Consider the following 6,592-nt stretch of genomic DNA (forward strand, 5'->3'; position numbering starts at 1 on the left):
CCACATGGAATTGAAATGCCTGGGGCTAAGCGGCTCAGTCGGGCCCTGCCCCCTGAGCCACTCCCCGCTCCCAGGGAATCTGTGGCCTCTGGGTCCCCTGAAGTTGGAAATGAGATCAAGGCCATTGGGAGCTGCCTTGCTGAGCTTCCTGGGAGAAAAGAATCACTCCAGCTGGAATGATGGAGAAAGGAAAACAAGCCCCAAGATGAATTTAATTTCCATTTAATCAGTCATGGCAAGTTCCCGAAAAAAAAAGGACTTACTTCGTTTTGAAGGGCCCATGTGATGCTCTAAACCAGCAGAGAAGGACCCGTCCTTCACTTCCTCGTAAAAAGCTGAGACTAACAGTCAGGCCCACAGGGGCTCAGGATTGAAAAGCAGAACTCAGCACTTGGAACCTGGGTCTATGTCACAGGGATTTTTTTTTTTAAGATTTTATTTATTTATTTTTAGAGGGAGGGGAAGGGAGGGAGAAAGAGAGGGAGAAAGACATTAATGTGTTGTTGCCTCTCAAGCGCCCCCCTCTGGGGACCTGGCCTGCAACCCAAGCATGTGCCCTGACTGGGAATTAAACCAGCGACCCTTTGATTTGCAGGCCGGCACTCAATCCACCAGCCAGGGCCTCACAGGGATTTTTAAAGGGAGTGATCCAAGCAGGGGAGGAAATGCCTTTCTAAGTGACCTTTGGCTTATCAACTCCTGGGAAAAAGCGATTAGCCCATGTCCACTTCTTTAACAGAAATCAACCTGGCACTTCACTCAGCATTTCAGCCACTGTGGGGTCCACTCACAGTGTCCCAAACTCACAGGGTCTCTGAGGTCTGCAAGGGCAAGCCTTGAGGAGCCTGCTAACCTTCCCATCTCCCCTTCTCTCCTCTTCCTCCTCCCCACTCTCCACACATCACCCAGACCACCCAGCTGTTCCCACTCACACCCAGAGGTCTGCACAGAAACATGAAGATGGCTGGCTCCCAGCTCACACTGAGTGGACACAACACAGATGATGAATTCGGGGAGAAAACGGCTTTCCTTTCCAACAAGTCACCGTGTCACTTACCCATCAAACGAGCCCCAGACTTAAAGAGAAGAATTGGGCAAAACACTGGGAATTGTAAACAAAGGAGGTCAGTGGCCCACATGGAAGCCTCCAGGAAATTTCGCTACAGTATCACACTCAGAAGGTAACTTGAGCAACATCTGGGAGCTGACAGTTAATGTGATGTGACCGGCAGCCATGCCTTCCATGGCCAGACCAAACTGCAGACTGGGGAGACGGGACTAAAACAGAGAGATCACAGTTCTCCTCTCCCAAAACCCTCCTTCTGATAGAGCCAAGGGATAACACACGTGCAAATAAAAGTAAATGGTGCTTATACAAAGAAGTTTCAGAGAGTAGTGCAAAGAGTAACGGAAATAAAAAGATGATAACGAGATAAGAGATGCGGGTGGAAGGGTGGCCACTCGCTGACCTTTGGACGGCACAGCTGACCCCGTTGAGAACGTGGAATTGACGTGAGACTGCAGGATGAGATGACCCAGGCTGGGAAGGACCTGGGGGAAGGGACTGTCGGGCAGAGGGAACAGCAAGAGTGAAGGGAGAAGTGTCAGAGCAAACCTGCATTTAGCGAATTACTTTTGCTAACTACTTTTCCAACAGTACAGTCTCCTCCCTTTCTGAATTCTTTTTTTTTTCCAAATAGAAATCAATCATACTTATTTCTCTCCCAACTTCCTGCCAGAGCCTCTTGTCTTATACCCACCCCTTCCCCTAACACCCCTCCCCCCAAACACACACACAGAGACACACAGCTACTAGAAGATGAAGTTCCTTCTTTGAGACCCCCAGGGCTGGACACACATGCCGGTGTCACAGAAAAGGGAGGACGCATTCGTGAGACTGTTGTGCACGGTTTGGTTTCTTCTTCCTCAGTTCCACGTGAACAGCACTGATTAATAGTGTGCCTTTAAAAAACGGACAGATTAAGAGTTGGTCTGAGGCAAGAAAGGTATCCTGGTGGTTGGGAAACAGAATGACTTCTTCCTTCCTTCCTTCCTTCCCCCAGTGGAGCAACTCCTCCCTCCTCGGTTCACGCTGAGTTTCACATCCCTGCACTCAGCCTTGTTCACTCTTCCCACTTCCCGCATTTCATGTGAAGAGCACACAAAAGGTGACGATAAGCATTTCATTCAACTTGATCATCTTCTAAAAAAAAAAGAGAAAGGAACAAAGGGAGGAAGAGAGAAAAGAGGAAGGAAGGGAGGGAGGGGGGAGAAGAAAGAAAAGGGTGAAGAATAAAAGTTGGGAGAGGCCAGACTAAATGGATATGATCTGAATGCATATTTGTGTTACAACTAATGCAACCAGCATCAGAGAGGGACCAAGATCAAATAAATGGTGAAACCTGACAAAGAGAAGAATAGACGGTATGAGGAGCCATCTGTTTTGGAGGACACCCAAATCTGTCTGAATCTGCGAGGCCAAACTACCAGCTATTCTAAGACGCCCCATTCCAAGAGTGGCCTAATGCGAAGCTACACAATCACTTTCTCTCACCATCACTTTGGCTGCAACTTTTTTGTGCAATTAAGTAATTTATTCCTTTCTTCAGCCTCCTGATTCTAATGAATCCGAGCCACAAACAAGCCTCAGTTGCTCCTATTCAAGGAGTCTGATTGCATCTGGCAGTGAGCGCTGAAAATCCTGAAGAGGAAACAGGGAAGGGGAGCATATTGTTCTGGGGGGTAATAGGTGAAGACCTGCCTCTCTTGACCTATAATACATTAGTGTCAGTGAACATTTGGCAGCCTTCAGATGATTAGCAATGAAGATGAATCAAGCAAAAAAGAGGTAGAAATCTGCCTCATCTGAATCTCCAGAACTGCATACATTTGCATGCTGATTAGCTGTTCTTTTGTCTGTGTTCCTAATTATTATGACACATTATGTCTTCATCATGCAAGATTCTGATCTGTCTTGTTCAAAATGCATGTCGAAAAAAGTGCTGTTTATTGATTCAACATGTAACTTTTATTTTTATGTTTGCTTTAATTAAATACATATTTGATTGCCTTTGACTGCTGTCTTTTTTTCCCCCTTTTTTTTGCTGTTATTTATTTCGTCTTGTTGACAAACACACAGGTAACCTTCCTTTATCGTTCTCAGATTGTTTGGTGCTCGCAGCCTCTTCCCCGCTCTGCCTCCCTCTCTCTCTCTCTCTCTCTCTCTCAGGTGCTCACTTTCATTTTCTTGAAGAGGCAAAACAAAAGAGGAAAAGAAAATGAAACAGCATGCTGGCAACCCAGCAGAGAGGTGCCAGGATGCCCAGAGGAGGGAGGGAAATGGCCCCAACCACAAGGAGAGCAAACAAATGTGTGTGACTCTGGGCAAGGGCTTTCCAGAAGGTGGCAGGCAGTGAAGGGGGTTGCCAATAACATGATCCCACCAGAGAAAGAGACCCTCTGTCCCTCCCCGTGGTCCTCCCACATCCATGACGCAGATTTGTGAGCAGGTTGTAGCCACGCCCGCCTCCCGGGTCAAGCCCCCACTTTTCCCACGTGGCCCAGACCCCACTGGCAGGTCCAGGACAGGAAGAGAGAGTGCTTTCCCAGCAGGCTCTCCTCAGACCCACTTATCCCCTCTCTCAGAAGTGGAAGTGGTAAGGGAAACTCAGTCTTTGCTGGTGCCGGACCCCACAGACCTCCCGCCCCCAAAAGCAGTCCCCAGGAGCAAGGTCACTGGACACAGAACCCTGGAATGAAGGGCCTGCGGCCTCCTCTACCAACATGCAAAATGCACAGGCACGAGCCCACTGCTGGCTGGGACTACGCCCTCCAAATTGGGGGTTCCTTCCAGGGGGGGGGCAGGAGTGGGGAACGGTGCAGGCAGAAAGGGAGAGGAGAAGGTGTTTCTTTCCTGTTGGTATAGCCCCCCCTCGAGTCCTGATGGCCTTCTCACCCTCCACCCAGGGCTCTGCCGAACAGCTGTAGTCAGCACCAAGCTATTTGGTGAATCCAATCAAGACACTTAGGATGCGAACGAGCATCACAGAGGAAGAGCCGGATGCAGGAGTAATTGAGTGCGCTGAGGGCCCGTAGATGCTCAGAAAGAAAGCGGGGCCCTACCAGATGCAAATGGCTCCTCACTGAAGAGGCATAATGCCCACGCTCTTCCCTGCTAATGGGCAATGATTGGCTGGAAATGTACTCAACAGCTCTGCCCCCAACATCTATCCCCACAGTGAAGGATGATGGAAATCCATATTCATGAGACAGCAAACAGCCACGTTTACTGGGTGCAGTGAGGGGGCAGGGCTGGCCTGGCCAAGACTGGGGTCCCTGGAGAGTGATAATGAGGCTGGGAGTGGAGAAAACACCCGGTTAAAGCCCCAGCCCAGCCTTCCCTCGGGGTCACCGTCTGCTGAACCCGGGAGGAAAGCGGATTCCCAGTGTGCGAGTCGGTAGTACCTAGGCAGGATTTCCCCAGCCACAGCGGCCTCCAGATGCCCACCTGGGTGCCACGGTCTCAAAGCACCTCGTGTAAAAGTGCTCGCTCACTCCTCACCACAAACCCTCCCTCCATATCTGTCCCACACGTAGGAATCGACGCGGAGCAAATGGTCACGTAGGGGACAGGCACGCACAGACGTCTGGAAATCCATTCTGCAATCCCCCCCATCACACACTGGGCTGTCCACGCTAAAAATAAAGGCTATCGGGAGTAATGCTCAGCTGAACACCGTCTGTATTAGTCCGCTGAGGCTGTCATAACAAAACTCCACCACCTGGGTGGTCTAAACGACAGGACTCAGTTCCACAGTCTGGATGCTGGAAGTCCCAGATCGAGGTGATTGGTTTGGACCCTCCTGTGGTCTCTCCCCTGGGCTTGTACGTGGCTGCCTTGTTGCTGTGACCTCACAGGGTCTTTCCTCTGTGCCTGCCCACCCCTGGTGTCTATGTGTCCTAATCTCCTCTTCGTATAAGACACCAGCCAGACTGAATTGGGGCGACCCAAACGGCTTCCCTTTAACCTCATTTCCTCTTTAAAGACCTTGTCTCTGAAAACAGTCATATTCTGGGGTACAAAGGGTTAAGCCTTCAACTCATGAATTTTAAGGGAACACAATTCAGTCCCAAACAGTGTCCTCCTGAAACCCAGAATCAACAGAACCTTAGAATGTGACCTCATTGAGGAACACAACCCTGGCAGATGTAATCAGTAAAGACGAGGTGTCACTGAATTCGAGTAGGCCCTAAACTCAATGACTGGTGTTCGCATACAAAGAAGCGACAGCCATAAACGCAGACACACAGGGTACACGCCACGCGATGACAGAGGCAGAGATGGGAGCGATGCAGGGACCAGCCAAGGAAGAGCTAGGCGGAGGCGAGGGAGAAGTCTTCCCTCCAGCCTGCGGAGGCAGAATGGCCCTGTGACACCCTGCTTGCGGACCCCAGCCCCCAGAACCGAGAGAGAGTAAGTTTCTGCTGCTGAAAGCCGCCTCCTTGGAGCTGGTTTGCTACAGCAGCCACAGGAAACGAACACAAGCCTGATGATCGCAGATGCCCCAGCACAAACCGGTCTGCATTTCTGCCCCGTTCTCTGCCTTCCCAAGTGCCCCCGCTGCAGGAGCCAGTGAGCAGCGACAAGCTTGGAGAGTGTCCCCACGCAAGACACCAGATCCTCAGTCATCAGGTCACCAGCTGTCTGATGTCAAAGCCCAAAGAAATACAGAGACAAGATCAAGTTCAGTAAGGTCAGAAACCCAAACGATAGACAGCGCAGACAGCCTTTCGTCCCTGGGCTGAGGTGTGGGGATGGCGCAATCCACAGTGAAGTTTTAACGGCCGTCAGCGAAATGAGAAAACTAAAGCCCGAGCACTTGAGCTTTTATAAAGCGAAATGTGTTTGATTCAAAGAACTCCCCTTTATTCTGAGATCATGCCATTTTTATATCTTTTATGCTTCAATGTTCTACCTATTATGACATGATGGCAATAAGAGATGGCAAGAATGTTTCTAATGTATACTCTTAGCAAAATTAAAAGCTGGCAATTCTCTGGCTGGTCCCCAATTAAGGAATAAAAATCCATGACCTCCTCCTTCTTCCAAGAAGCCTCTCCACATTCCTCACTTCCTTGGTACTAATGCATAAATCTTGCATTTCATTTTCCACTCACTTATATTTAGTTCTGCAATTGTTCTCGGATTCGTTCTAAAGGAATTGCAAATAGATCCTTATCTCCCAAGGATAAGAACGGTGACTCTTACATCTTCTATTTTACTTTTACACAGCAGAGAGCAGCACACTCAACAGATGCCAAGAAAACGCTAAACAGATAAACAAAAGCCTAAGCAGATCAAGTTGGTACCAACTACCCAGGATGTATTCAGTGGGCCGGGGACAAGGCAAGAAACGTGTAAATTGAGGACCTGAGAGCCTCTGGAGTCCCTTGTCACCACTGCAACTGTCTGTGGTTTCTTAGTTTGTGGGAAAAACTACTGGGAAGAGAAATGGACCTCAAGTCCGTTGAAATGACATTGAAAACGGGGATGTCCATGACACAGTCCGAGAAAATTGTGGAGGCTTCCAGA

The sequence above is a fragment of the Artibeus jamaicensis genome, unplaced genomic scaffold (genome assembly GCF_021234435.1).
Source record: "Artibeus jamaicensis isolate MK-2021 breed Jamaican fruit bat unplaced genomic scaffold, CSHL_Jam_final contig_2170, whole genome shotgun sequence".
In the NCBI taxonomy this organism is placed as follows: domain Eukaryota; kingdom Metazoa; phylum Chordata; class Mammalia; order Chiroptera; family Phyllostomidae; genus Artibeus; species Artibeus jamaicensis.